At 46.5% G+C, this 15,599-nt stretch overlaps 1 long non-coding RNA gene across 1 annotated transcript in view; it reads right to left on the reverse strand.

Annotated features, from left to right (window-relative positions):
* Nucleotides 1-15,599, reverse strand: part of LOC134611259 (uncharacterized) — a 1,028,750-nt gene that overhangs the window by 82,534 nt on the left and 930,617 nt on the right. The window lies entirely within an intron of this gene.

The raw sequence follows: 15,599 nt of genomic DNA on the forward strand, positions 1-15,599 counted from the left end.
TGCAGACCTCCCTACTTTATACCCAGGTTCTAGATAGGTAATCACGCCCTCGACGAGTCCTGATTAGTGCTCGGGACTTGATTGACAGGTCGTAACGGATTGTCGTCGTGACGTCGGCTACTGAGTGCCGCGTCATAAAAGGAAGCGGATCCCTCGCGGCCGGCGTGTAAACGGCCGAGAGAACTGCGAGGAACGAGTGAGTCAAGCCCTCTGAGGGGATGAACGTCTAAGTGTCTCACCTCCTCTGAGGTAGAGACAACAGGTACCCTGACAGTACCCCCCCTCTCAGAAACGCCCACCGGGCGGAAGGAACCGGGACGAGATGGAAAACGAGAGTGAAAAGCCCTGCGGAGACGAGGAGCATGCACATCCTCCTGAGGTACCCAAGTCCTCTCCTCAGGACCATATCCCCTCCAGTCAACAAGATATTGTAACTTCCCCCGAGAGATTCGAGAATCGATGATGGAGTTGATCTCATACTCTTCCTGACCCTCAACCTGAACAGAGCGAGGAGAGGATACAGTGGAGGAAAACTTGTTACAGACTAGAGGTTTCAACAAGGAAACATGAAAGGAGTTAGGAATGCGTAAGGCAGATGGGAGAGCCAGACGATACGCAACTGGGTTAATTCGAGTCAGGACCCTGTAAGTGTCAGGGTACCTGTGGTCTCTACCTCCGAGACGCCATGTTTCCCCTGTTCCTCGCGGTCGACCCGGTCACATAAACGCCGGCCGCGAGGGAGTTACTTCCTTATGTAGCATGGTGCCCGGAGACCGACGTCATGACGCCAATCCGGAACGACCTGTCACTCAATCCGTTGGAGACCAATCAGGACTCGTCGGAGGTGTGTCTATCCTCTCTAACCAGGGTATTTAAACATACTTCGCCCTGTTGCTCATTGCCCTGTCGTGGTTCTAGCCTGTCTAGTCACACAGTGCTCTGGTGTTTTCTGTTATCCTTTTGGTTACGACCCGGCTTGTTTATCTTACTCTGTTTACCTCTGTTATCCTTGACCCGGCTTGTTACTCGCTTACCTGTTCTCTCCTTCCCTCGACCTCGGCTTGTCTCTGACCATTCTCTATACTCTCTGTACGTTAGTCCGGCCATTCTAAGGTCCGGTATACGTACCCTGTACCTGTTTGTACCTTGCGTGTTGGATCCCTGACCCGATCCTGACAGTAAGGACCAATGTAACGAGGAGCGAATTTCATAGAAGGAACCTTTAAGCGAATGTTTCTGGTACTCAACCATACCCTATCACCTGGAACAAAAACTGGAGCCCCCCTTCTACGCTTATCAGCGTGTTTCTTGAACAACATGGAATTATGCAGGAGAATTTGTCGAGTTTGGTCCCACAACTTCCTCAGATTGGCAACATGAACATCAACCGACGGTACCCCTTGGGAAGGAGAAACCGAGGGAAGAATGGAAGGGTGAAAGCCATAATTCATGAAAAAGGGGCTAGAACGAGTAGAATCACAAATGAGATTGTTGTGTGCAAACTCCGCCCAAGGAATCAGACCGACCCAATCGTCCTGGTGTTCGGAAACAAAACAACGCAAATATTGTTCAATCTTTTGGTTGGTGCGTTCAGCAGCTCCGTTAGACTGGGGATGATAGGCAGAAGAGAAATTCAATTTGATGCCCAGTTGAGAACAGAAGGATTTCCAAAAACGGGAAACAAATTGGGAACCTCTATCAGAAACAATTTCGGAGGGTATCCCATGTAGGCGAAAAATTTCTCTCGCGAATATCTCAGCCAATTCGGGAGAAGATGGAAGTTTAGGTAAGGGTACGAAATGAGCCATCTTAGTAAACCTGTCGACCACCGTGAGAATAACAGTCTGTTTTTTAGAAACAGGCAAATCGACAATGAAGTCCATAGCCAAACAGGACCATGGTCTCTCGGGAATTTCCAAGGGGTGTAAAAGACCACATGGAAGCGTATGAGGTTGTTTAGTCTTCATACAGACCTCACATGCTCCAACGAAATCCCTAATATCCTTACGTAATGAAGGCCACCAGAAATCTTTAGAAATCAGAGAATACGTCTTGCGAATGCCAGGATGCCCAGCCACCTTACTGTTGTGAAAGCACTGTAACAGTTCCAGTGGGAGTTCAGGAGGAACGAAATACCGTGCCCCAGGAGCCTGTCTAGGAGCCAGATGCTGTAGCTTCATGATCTCAGCAAGCAACGGAGAATGAATCCAGAGACTCGTGTTGGCGATAATATTGCACTTAGGAACTATAGAAGACAAGACCGCCTCAGATATAGTAGAAGGTTCATATTGGCGAGACAAAGCATCGGCTTTAGAGTTCTTAGAACCAGGTCTATAAGTGAGCACGTAATTGAAATGAGTGAGGAACAAGGACCAACGAGCTTGCCTGGCGGACAAGCGCTTGGCCTCCCCAATATAGGACAAGTTCTTGTGATCCGTCAAAATAGTAACAGGATGCAAGGTCCCTTCCAATAAATGTCTCCATTCCTTTAAAGCCATGATAACCGCTAGTAGTTCCCTGTCACCAATGTCATATCTGCTTTCAGGCCCAGATAATTTTTTGGAAAAAAACCCACATGGGTGTAACGGTTTATCCACACCTAACCCTTGAGACAAGATAGCGCCTATACCTGTCTCTGAGGCGTCTACCTCGAGTAGGAAAGGCAGATTCGTATCAGGGTGAACTAAAATTGGTGCAGAAGCAAAAAGTTCCTTGAGTGTTTTGAAAGCAACGAGAGCTTCAGTAGACCAAGTCTTAGTGTCAGCCCCCTGTCTGGTCATATTGGTAATAGGAGCAATAATAGAAGAGTATCCCTTAATGAAGCGCCTATAATAATTGGAGAATCCAATAAACCTCTGAATGGCCTTGAGACCCCTGGGTAATGGCCAATCTAAAATAGACTGGAGTTTAACCGGATCCATCTTAAACCCGTCCCCAGAAATCACGTAACCAAGAAAGTTTATCTGAGATTGGTCAAAACTACATTTCTCCAATTTGCAGTACAACCCATGTTGTAGAAGTTTGCGTAATACCCTTCTGACTTGTCTGTGGTGGGTTTCAATCTCTCTAGAGTGTATTAGTATATCATCCAGATATACAATAACGCAATCATGTTGAAATTCCCTAAGAACTTCATTGATCAGGTCCTGAAATACTGCCAGTGCATTACAGAGCCCAAAAGGCATTACCGTGTACTCATAGTGCCCATAACGGGTATTGAACGCTGTTTTCCACTCGTCTCCCTGCTGAATTCTCACTAAGTTATACGCCCCTCTGAGATCTAACTTGGTGAAAATCTTGGAGCCTTTTAGACGATCAAAGAGCTCAGTAATTAAAGGAATCGGGTAGGCATTTCTAATGGTTATTTTATTCAAGCCTCGGTAATCAATGCAAGGCCTTAACGTACCATCCTTCTTATTCACAAAAAAAAACGGCCCCGGCCGGAGAGGAGGATCTCCTAATGAATCCTTTGTCTAGGTTCTCACGAATATACTCCTCGAAGACTAAGTTCTCCTTAGTAGATAAAGGATATACATTGCCCCTCAGAGGCATAGTACCAGGTAGGAGGTTAATCTTACAATCAAAGGACCTGTGTGGAGGTAAAGTATCAGCATTCTTCTTGTCAAAGACTGCCTTTAAATCCAGGTACAGAGGCGGTATTTGTACGTCTGTAGACTGGGTAGAATTAACCGGTGCGTTAACTACGCAAAGCGGTGAGACTTTCTGTAAGCACCTGTTCTGGCAACCCTGACCCCATGAGACTATTTCCCCTAGTTCCCAATCAATAGTAGGGTTATGTTTCTTTAACCATGGATACCCCAGGACTATAGGAACAGAAGGAGACGAAATAAGCATAAGAGATATACCTTCCTCATGTAAGATACCAACAGTTAAGTTAACAGGTATGGTCTCACGAAAAATAACAGGTTCAGCTAATGGTCTACCATCTATGGCCTCAACGGCCAAGGGAGTGTCCCTTAGCTGGGAGGGAATAGAGTGTTTAGTAACAAAAACTTGGTCGATAAAGCTCTCAGCAGCTCCGGAATCTATCAACGCCATAGTTTTTAGTACTCCCTTCTCCCAAGCTAAAGAAACAGGTAGCAGAAGCCTGTGATCTTTGTAATTGTGTATAGAGGACAAAATAGAAACACCCAAGGCCTGTCCTCTAGAGAAACTTAGGTGCGAGCGTTTCCCGGGCGATTAGGACAATTTAGGCGTAGGTGACCTCTTACTCCACAATACATACACAACCCCTCCTTTCTCCTGTACTGTCTCTCTTCTTCTGAGAGGCGAGTATTGCCTATCTGCATAGGTTCTGGAAAAACTGAGGTTGTGGATTCAGGACTTTGAAATGAAGGAGCTAGTTTAAAGGAGGGTCTACGGGTTCTATCTCGAGTGTTCTGCCTCTCTCTTAAACGTTCATCAATACGAGAGATAAAAGAAATTAAATCCTCCAAATTTTCAGGAAGCGCTCTTGTAGCAACCTCGTCTAGAATTTCATCTGATAATCCATTTAAAAATACGTCTATATAGGCCTGTTCATTCCACTTAACTTCTGCCGCCAAGGACCTGAACTCTAGTGCATAATCCACAAGTGTTCGGTTATCTTGTCTAAGGCGCAACAGTAATCTAGCTGCATTGACCTTTCTACCTGGAGGGTCGAAAGTTCTTCTAAAAGCAGCGACAAAGGCATTATAATTATAGACTAACGGGTTATCATTCTCCCACAATGGATTGGCCCATCTCAGAGCTTTATCAATGAGTAGTGTGATAATGAATCCAACCTTCGCCCTATCTGTAGGGTAGGAGCGGGGTTGTAATTCGAAATGGATACCTATTTGGTTTAAAAAACCACGACACTTATCCGGAGAACCACCATAACGTACAGGAGGAGTAATACGGGATGAAGCACCTACTGTGGCTACCTCTAGACCTGAACTTACAGGGGAGATGGACGTAGTACGCATCTCTTCTGGTTGATTATTAGAACGAGATAATAGAGCCTGCAGCGCTAGAGCCATCTGGTCCATTCTATGGTCCATGGCGTCAAATCTAGAGTCGGAAGAACCAACCTGAGTGTTTGTACCTACAGGATCCATTGGCCCTGTCGTAATGTCAGGATCGGGACAGGGATCCAACACGCAGAGTACAAACAGGTGGTAGGTACGTATACCGGACCTTAGAATGGCCGGACTAACGTAAGGAGTAAGCAAAGAATGGTCTAGAGACAAGCCGAGGTCGAGGGAACGAGAGAGCAGGTAAGAGAGAGACAAGCCGAGTCAAAGGGTAATAGAGATAAGCAGGGTAGAACAAACAAGCCGGGTCAGAACCAAAGAGACAAATAGAAAACAAGAGCACTGAGTGACTAGACAAGCTAGAACCACGACAGGGCAATGAACAAATGCAGACCTCCCTACTTTATACCCAGGTTCTAGATAGGTAATCACGACCTCGACGAGTCCTGATTAGTGCTCGGGACTTGATTGACAGGTCGTAACGGATTGTCGTCGTGACGTCGGCTACTGAGTGCCGCGTCATAAAAGGAAGCGGATCCCTCGCGGCCGGCGTGTAAACGGCCGAGAGAACTGCGAGGAACGAGTGAGTCAAGCCCTCTGAGGGGATGAACGTCTAAGTGTCTCACCTCCTCTGAGGTAGAGACAACAGGTACCCTGACAACATGTCGGGGGTGTTAATGTTGTGGCTGATAAGTGTATATGAAGTATTATTTGAGCAGAGAACACAGCATCACATCACTTGCAGTGTTGGGTGAGTAAGCAATCATTATAGGCATCCAAGACCACTACATCTCATAAACGCGGTTGGTACGGACACTCCACAGACTCATATTGGATTACCCTATGTTAAAGTACCAAAGGCGGTTCCTTCGGTATTTCTATTACTTTTACCCATTTACACGAACCCCTTGAATTATAAATTCGTGCATACGAACTCGGACCACCCGGCCCCTGGCGTGTGCCGCCACTTAACCCTGTTGACCTCGGAAACAACAGATGTATTTAACCAATCATTGTTAACAGGAGTAGTCCCAGAAGATTGGAAGTTAGCGAATGTTGTGCCCATTCACAAGAAAGGTAATAGGGAGGAGTCGGGCAACTATAGGCCAGTAAGCCTTACGTCAGTAGTGGGGAAAGTGATGGAAACCATGTTAAAGGATAGGATTGTTGAACATCTAAAAACACATGGATTTCAAGATCAAAGACAACTTCAGGGAGATCATGCCAAACTAATCTTCTTGATTTTTTTGATTGGGTAACTAAAATTATACAAAATTAAAGAAGAAACATCCTTAGGTTGTCTAACTAAGGGACAACCATAAGGAAGAGTACCCAGTCCAATTCCGTAAGTATTGTAAGAAAAATAATAAATAACTTTATTGAGAAATATAGTAAAATCTATACATAAAATACAAATCTAAATAGATAGAGAATTGCCCACCATCAGAAAATAGGAGAAGTGGCTAAAAAGTAGCCTACTATGTATATATATTCCTTCTAACCAGAAGGGAAAATACTAAATAATGCTGGAGTTACTCCTGGGAAACACCCACAAGGGTATATTAATCCAGACTCTATCTATAATAGAAAAAACACACAAAAACTAAAAAGTAGAAACTAATGGTAACCAATCTCAATAGTGAGAGCCAGAGAGAACAGTGGAGAGACCAAGCACAATACAGAAAGTGGCTAAAATAATAGCCTACTAAGGAAAATACTCCCTTTCAAAACACGAAAGGAGATATATAAACTGGTGCTTGGGCTGAGGGTATATAAAAGCAGTGAGAGGGGAGGAGTAATAAAGGAGAGAGGTAATTATAAAGGCAAATAGATAACATATATAAAACAACCATGAAACATATATGCCTCTCCCCCCACTTGCCAACTCCCAGCAACCGATCACTCTCTGTGCTAAACCCTATGCTCCTAAGAAAACACCTTCGAGGGTGTCCTAATCTTAGCTCAAAGCTAGAGAAACAGTGGAGAGACCAAGCACAAAATAGGCAGTGGCTAAACAGCCTACTAGAGAAAATGCTACCTTTCTAAACCAGAAAGGAGATTAACTAACTGGTGCTTAGGCTTAGGGTATATTAAAGGCAGTAAGAGAGGAGTGGGAGAAATAAAGGAGAGAGGTAATGTATAGGCCGATAGGTACCGTATTTATCGGCGTATAACACGCCCCGGCGTATAACACGCACCTCATTTCCAGAAGGAAATTCCAGGAAATTTCCACCTCTCCCATAGTATTCCCCCCCCTCATCCCATAGTGTTCCCCCCCCTTTCCATAGTAATCTCCCCCCCTCCCATAGTATTCTCTCCCCCCTCCCATAGTATTCTCTCCCCCCTCCCATAGTATTCCCCCCCATAATATTCTCTCCCCCCCCCCATAGTATTCTCCCCCCCCATAGTATTCTCCAACCCCATAGTGTGTCCCCCCTCCCATAGTGTCCCCTAGTGCACTTTCCCTCTGTCCCATATTTACTTACCTGTCTTGAAGCGTGGGCCGGCTTCACAGCGCGCACCGCGGAACTGGAACTTAAATTTCAGGTTCCGGTTTCCGGCGGGACTGAAAGGAAGTGTGCACACAATAGTGTGCACACTTCCTTTCAGTCCCGCCGGAAACCGGAACCTGAAATTTAAGTTCCAGTACCGGCGGGACTGAAAGGAAGTGTGCACACAATAGTGTGCACACTTCCTTTCAGTCCCCCTGGAAACCGGAACCTGAAATTTAAGTTCCAGTTCCGCGGTGCGCGCTGTGAAGCCGGCCCACGCTTCAAGACAGGTAAGTAAATGTAGGATATCGGCGTATAACACGCACCCATGATTTTCTCCCTATTTTCAGGGAGAAAAAGTGCGTGTTATACGCCGATAAATACGGTATATATAAAACAACCATAAGATATGAACCTCTCCCCCCACTTGCAAACTCCCAGCAACCGATCACTCTCTGTGCTAAACCCTATGCTCCTAAGAAACACCTTCGAGGGTGTTCTAATCTTAGCTCAAACTAGCAATAGAGAGGGTCCAAAAGGCTAAATTAGTGTAAGATCATCCGTGCAAGGTGCTCAAATCGTGAGTAAGGTGAGTAAGGGTTTTAGCCATCACCTTACTCACGATTTGAGCACCTTGCACGGATGATCTTACACTAATTTAACCTTTTGGACCCTCTCTATTGCTAGTTTGAGCTAAGATTAGAACACCCTCGAAGGTGTTTCTTAGGAGCATAGGGTTTAGCACAGAGAGTGATCGGTTGCTGGGAGTTTGCAAGTGGGGGGAGAGGTTCATATCTTATGGTTGTTTTATATATACCTATCGGCCTATACATTACCTCTCTCCTTTATTTCTCCCACTCCTCTCTTACTGCCTTTAATATAGCCTAAGCACCAGTTAGTTAATCTCCTTTCTGGTTTAGAAAGGTAGCATTTTCTCTAGTAGGCTGTTTAGCCACTGCCTATTTTGTGCTTGGTCTCTCCACTGTTTCTCTAGCTTTGAGCTAAGATTAGGACACCCTCGAAGGTGTTTTCTTAGGAGCATAGGGTTTAGCACAGAGAGTGATCGGTTGCTGGGAGTTGGCAAGTGGGGGGAGAGGCATATATGTTTCATGGTTGTTTTATATATGTTATCTATTTGCCTTTATAATTACCTCTCTCCTTTATTACTCCTCCCCTCTCACTGCTTTTATATACCCTCAGCCCAAGCACCAGTTTATATATCTCCTTTCGTGTTTTGAAAGGGAGTATTTTCCTTAGTAGGCTATTATTTTAGCCACTTTCTGTATTGTGCTTGGTCTCTCCACTGTTCTCTCTGGCTCTCACTATTGAGATTGGTTACCATTAGTTTCTACTTTTTAGTTTTTGTGTGTTTTTTCTATTATAGATAGAGTCTGGATTAATATACCCTTGTGGGTGTTTCCCAGGAGTAACTCCAGCATTATTTAGTATTTTCCCTTCTGGTTAGAAGGAATATATATACATAGTAGGCTACTTTTTAGCCACTTCTCCTATTTTCTGATGGTGGGCAATTCTCTATCTATTTAGATTTGTATTTTATGTATACATTTTCCTATATTTCTCAATAAAGTTATTTATTATTTTTCTTACAATACTTACGGAATTGGACTGGGTACTCTTCCTTATGGTTGTCCCTTAGTTAGACAACCTAAGGATGTTTCTTCTTTAATTTTGTGCCATTTTCCCAAGGGTTACCCCCTCTTTACCCAGTCTAGGTGACCATTTTTCACCTAAGAGACGGTGACAGGGTAGAGGTTTTCCTTCCTGTTTTCTGGTCCCTTAAGGTTTCATTTATATAACTAAAATTATAGATCAGGGTGGTGCAGTAGACATTGCTTATCTAGATTTCAGTAAGGCTTTTGACACTGTTGCACATAGAAGGCTTATCAATAAACTGCAATCTTTAAGTTTGGATTCCAATATTGTTGAATGGGTAAGGCAGTGGCTGAGTGACAGGCAACAGAGGGTTGTAGCCAATGGAGTATATTCGAAGCTTGGGCTTGTCACCAGTGGGGTTCCTCAGGGATCTGTACTTGGACCCATTCTCTTTAATATTTTTAATAGTGATATTGCAGAAGGTCTTGATGGTAAGGTGTGTCTTTTTGCGGATGATACTAAGATATGTTACAGTGTTGATGTTCCAGGAGGGATAAACCAAATGGCTAATGATTTAGGTAAACTAGAAAAATGGTCAGAGTTGTGGCAACTGACATTTAATGTGGATAAGTGCAAGATAATGCATCTTGGATGTAAAAACCCAAGGGCAGAGTACAGAATATTTGATAGACTCCTAACCTCAACATCTGAGGAAAGGGATTTAGGGGTGATTATTTCTGATGATTTAAAGGTAGGCAGATAATGTAATAGAGCAGCAGGAAATGCTAGCAGAATGCTTGGTTGTATAGGGAGAGGTATTCGCAGTAGAAAGAGGGAAGTGCTCATGCCATTGTACAGAACACTGGTGAGACCTCACTTGGAGTACTGGAGACCATATCTTCACAAGGATATTGATACCTTAGAGAGAGTTCAAAGAAGGGCTACTAAACTGGTTCATGGATTGCAGGATAAAACTTACCAGGAAAGGTTAAAGGATCTTAACATGTATAGCTTGGAAGAAAGACGAGACGGGGGGATATGATAGAAACATTTAAATACATAAAGGGAATCAACACAGTAAAGGAGGAGACTATATTTAAAAGAAGAAAAACTACCACAACAAGAGGACATAGTCTTAAATTAGAGGGACAAAGGTTTAAAAATAATATCAGGAAGTATTACTTTACTGAGAGGGTAGTGGATGCATGGAATAGCCTTCCAGCTGAAGTGGTAGAGGTTAACACCGTAAAGGAGTTTAAGCATGCGTGGGATAGGCATAAGGCTATCCTAACTATAAGATAAGGCCAGGGACTAATGAAAGTATTTAGAAAACTGGGCAGACTAGATGGGCCGAATGGTTCTTATCCGCCGTCACATTCTATGTTTCTATAAGATACAGAGCGGATGGAGAGCGCTTATGACAAACTGAAACGCACCACCTTAAAGGATTTATTGGAAAGCAGAGGTGGGAACGCTAGCAACCGACCTAGGAGGGAGCTGATTGCAGAGCTGACAGAACTGGATCAAAGCCTGACCAAGACAGAGACACCGCTGTCCGCTAGCGAGGAAAAGAACCGAATTGTTCGGGAGAGACTCTCCTGGTTTGGCCCGAACCCGACCATGGAACTAATACAGCAAACCATGGCACAGGTCAATGTAGAGATCCGAGAGGCCAGAGCACACGAGATGAGCTTAAATCCACCACAGCAAAACCCTGTGGCGGGGATGGCAAGGGACCCGGCAGAAAGGGCTGGGAAGCCAAAGATTCCCCATGCAGCATTCCGACCGTTCCTAGAGAATGAGATGGGGATCGATGAATATTTTGCCGATTTTGAGAGGCAATGTGCGCTTCATCGGATACCCAGCGAGGATTGGCCCACTATCTTGTCGGGGAAACTATCAGGCCGAGCCCTAGATTCATTCCGCACTCTGTCTACCGAGGAAGTGACACATTATGACCGGGTTAAAGATACGCTACTACAAAGGTATGCAGTAACCCCCGATACGTATCATAGGCAATTCAGGAACACGAAAAAGAAGCCGAATGATACGCATACCAAATGGGCTCATCGGATGAGGAGAGCAACCGATCACTGGATGAAAGGGTGCCGAGCCGTAACGGGTGAGGAAGTATTACAATTATTTATTTTAGAACATTTCTACAATGGGGTAGATCAACAATGCAAGGAATGGCTCCGTGATCGTAGACCCACTACTCTCACGGAGGCAGCTACGCTGGCTGATGAACATTGTGACTCACGACTGCAGGAAAGCAACAACTACCGACCAACAATTCGTACAGAAAACCGAGAAAATTACCGAACGCCGGCACGGCCGGACTTCAGGGCTCCCTTACTTGCAGGACCTACCAGACACCTGGGACCTCCAGGTGGCCATACTACCGAACGCCCAAGACCAACCTGTTACCGGTGCAAACAACCGGGGCACCTCATGGCAAGTTGCCCCATCAACAACCACCATCAAAGCCCCCGGACTTATAATAATTCAACGGGATCATCTCGACCCGCCCGGGTGCTATGTGTTAATCAGGAGGGTCCCATGGAAGAATACCTGGGACCCCTCCACGAGGCCGACCCCGTATATGCTGTCTCCGACAACCGCCAACATCACAGGCAAAAGGTATGGCTTGAGGGGCACTCCACTGAGGGACACTGGAGCTACAATTACTTTGGTTCAGAGCCACTTGGTACCAGAGCACAAGCGCTCCGGACAAACCGTGGCCGTTTGAGTGGCTGGGGGGATGTATACAAGATACCGACCGCCAAGGTCCATTTGGATAGGGGGGCGGCGAAAGGCACTGTGAACGTCGGGATTATGGATAATTTTCCAGCCGAAGTATTATTGGGCAACGATTTGGGACAGATGCCATCTGCTTATGCCCCAGCCTATAACTCTGAGGCTCATCTGGTGACTACCCGAGCACAAGCCAGGAACCAGCCTGACTCTTCACCAGTGCGGGAACCACAGGTAAGACTCACCCCGACCTTGACTGCCTCGCCAGACCCCATACCCTGGGATACTCCCGCCACCTTTGAGCACGAATCCAAAAACGACCCGACCTTGCAAAAGTATAGGGAAAAAGCCGAATCTGGAGGGGGGACTAGATAACGAGACATTTAGATGGGAGAAAGGGAAACTGTACCGGTTAACCGAAAAGAAGGGACAACATAGATGACAATTAGTAGTCCCGTACAAATACCGACAGGAGATACTCCGGATAGGACATGATATTCCCTTAGCGGGGCATCTAGCCGTAACCCGCACTCTTCGCCGTATTACCCATACCTTCTTCTGGCCGGGGGTTCACGTAGATGTGCGAACCCATTGCAGCACATGCTATGTGTGTCAACGCATCGGGAGGATGGGGAGACCACCCTAAGGCACATTTAGTGAATATGCCCATTAGAGAAGAGCCATTCAGCCGGGTTGCTATTGATTTGGTAGGGCCACTGGCTACCCCTAGTCCCTCCAGTAAACGGTATATTCTGACCGTAGTGGACCATGCTACCAGGTATCCTGAAGCAGTGGCTCTATGTAACATTCAGGCAGACACTGTAGCTAACGCATTAGTACAGGTATTCTCTCGGGTAGGGTTTACCAAGGAAATCCTTTCCGACAGAGGCACGCAGTTTACTGCCAAAGTAACTCAGCAGCTCTGGCATGTGTGCAAGGTTAAATCGCTTCTCAGCACCCCCTATCATCCTCAGACGAACGGGCTCTGTGAGAAGTTCAACGGAACCCTTAAACAGATGCTAAGAACCGTTGCTCAGGAATATAGGAATTGGGAAAGTGTCACGGCTAGTAATGTGGTCCAGCACGCAGAAACTATGTAAACATATACATAAGTAAGATATGGAAAATAACAGGATAGAGCATAAACCGGACCTTAGAATGGCCGGACTAATACGCTAGAGACAGAGAATGGTCAAAGGGAAAGCCGAGGTCAAGGAAGCCAGAAAATACTCAATACCGATAAAACAAGCCAAGTCAGGGAAACCAGAGATCAGGATAACCAGGGAAACGCCAAGGATCAGGAAATCAGAAACACGGAAATAGCACTCTCGGGAAACCAGGAAACTGAAACCACGACAGGTCAAAGTACTGGGGTGAATTAGGGGTTTAAATACCCCTCTCTAAGCTATGATTGGTCAGAGGGTGACCTCTGACCCCAGAACGTGCGTGTGCGTTGACGTCACGCACACGTTAGTATAATTCTCGGGGGCGGGGCTATCCATAGACGTGACCACGTGGTCGGCGCCATATTGGATTCGGGCGTGATGCCCGGAAGAACTAAGTGCGCGGTTCCCGGCTCACCGACGAGCAGATAAGCTTATGTAGTCGGTGCGGTCGTGCCAGTCGGGCACGACCGTGAGGCTCGGCGGGCCGGTGACCGCAACAGAAAGTTTCCTACCACATCTCCTATTCGCATACAGGGAGGTGCCCCAGGAAACGACAGGGTTTTCTCCCTTCGAACTGCTATACGGACGCCAGGTAAGGGGACTCATAAACCTGATCTGGGAGGGGGAGACCGAGAACGCCGGGGTCCCTATTGTACCATACGTGCCGGAACTAAGGTACCGAATGGAACAATTAGCCAGGTCGGTCCAGGCTAATCTCCAGTCGGCCCAACGGAGACAGAAAGTATGGTATGACCGGGATACCTGAGCCAGGAGCTTTACCATAGGACAGAAGGTGCTGGAACTCAAGCCAGTTAAAGCAGACAAACTACAAGCTGCTTGGCAAGGGCCGTACCAGATAATAGAAAAGAAAGGGGACACTACCTATATCATAGCTAGTTACCATAACGAAAATATGCGAAAAACATTTCACATAAATATGCTTAAGGAGTATCTAGAGAAACCTGAGAATGTGACAGCCATCTGCATTCCCCCTCACGAGGACCCAGACAACCTTCCCATCCCAGACCTGATAGAAAGGAATCCCCACTCCAACTTAGTGGCACAGGTCCAGATCAGAGACAGACTTAATGAGGAGGAGAGGGAGCAATTGAGCCAATTACTCCACATTAAAAGTACTACATTCTCCCAAGAACCCGGGTACACTCACCTCACCACCCATCAGGTAGACACTCCAGGGCAGCAACCCCTACGACAAACCCCCTACCGAATTCCTGAAGCCGTACGAGCTGGAATGAAAACCGAGATTGAAGAAATGCTTAGGTTAGGGGTGATTGAGCCCTCCGACAGTCCCTGGGCATCTCTGGTGGTTCTAGTCCCTAAGAAAGACGGAACCACCCGATTTTGCGTAGATTCACCTCTGTACCCGGTTCGGTTTATACCACTTTAAGGTAATGCCGTTCGGGATGAAGAATACCCCCGCTACATTCCAGCGCTTGGTGGATAGACTCCTGAATGGCTTCCAGGAGTTTGCCTGCGCATACCTGGACGACATAGCGAGTCCTGGGAGGAACACTTAGTTCATGTTGGAATGGTCCTGGATCAGATTCGGGCCGCTGGCCTGACTCTGAAGCCAGAGAAATGCCATTTTGGAATGGCTGAGGTGCAGTACCTGGGTCACCATGCAGGAAACAGAGACCAGAGCCGGCTAAAATAGAAGCAGTCGCCAACTGGCCCACCCCCACCACCAAGACCCAGGTACTAGCCTTTCTGGGCACTGCAGGATACTACAGGTGGTTCGTGCCCGACTACAGCACCATAGCTAAGCCCCTGACGGACTTGACTAAGACAAACCTTCCCCGACAGGTCCTGTGGTCTCCCCACTGTGAAACGGCTTTCCAAGCTCTCAATACTGCTCTTGTGAATGCTCCTGTCTTGGCTGCCCCAGCCCCTAACAAACGTTTCATTGTCCACACAGACGCTTCCATGTTCGGGCTGGGGGCAGTCCTCAGCCAAATAGGAGAAGATGGAGGGGAGCACCCAATTGCCTACATCAGCCGAAAGCTCCTGCCACGCGAGGTCAGTAATGCCGCAGTGGAAAAGGAGTGTTTGGCCTTGGTGTGGGCATTAAAGAAACTGACTCCCTATCTATATGGACAAGAATTCACATTGGTGACCGATCATAACCCCCTGGTGTGGCTAAATCGAGTCTCTGGAGACAACGGCAGACTCTTACGTTGGAGCTTATCTTTACAGCCATTTAACTTCACCATAACTTATCGACCCGGAAAACAGAACGGGAATGCGGACGGGTTGTCCAGACAAACAGATCTCAGTCCAGCATAACCCATCAGTCTGGACAGCCTTAGTCTGCCCCGACGAGGGGTCAGACGGTGTCTGCCAGAGTGCTCCACTAGGAAGGAGCACTGTTACGGACACTCCACAGACTCATATTGGATTACCCTATGTTAAAGTACCAAAGATGGTTCCTTCGGTATTTTTATTACTTTTACCCATTTACACGAACCCCTTTGATTACAAATTCGTGCATACGAACTCGGACCACCCGGCCCCTGGTGTGTGCCGCCACTTAACCCTGT

Source organism: Pelobates fuscus, chromosome 5 (genome assembly GCF_036172605.1).
Source record: "Pelobates fuscus isolate aPelFus1 chromosome 5, aPelFus1.pri, whole genome shotgun sequence".
Classification (NCBI taxonomy): domain Eukaryota; kingdom Metazoa; phylum Chordata; class Amphibia; order Anura; family Pelobatidae; genus Pelobates; species Pelobates fuscus.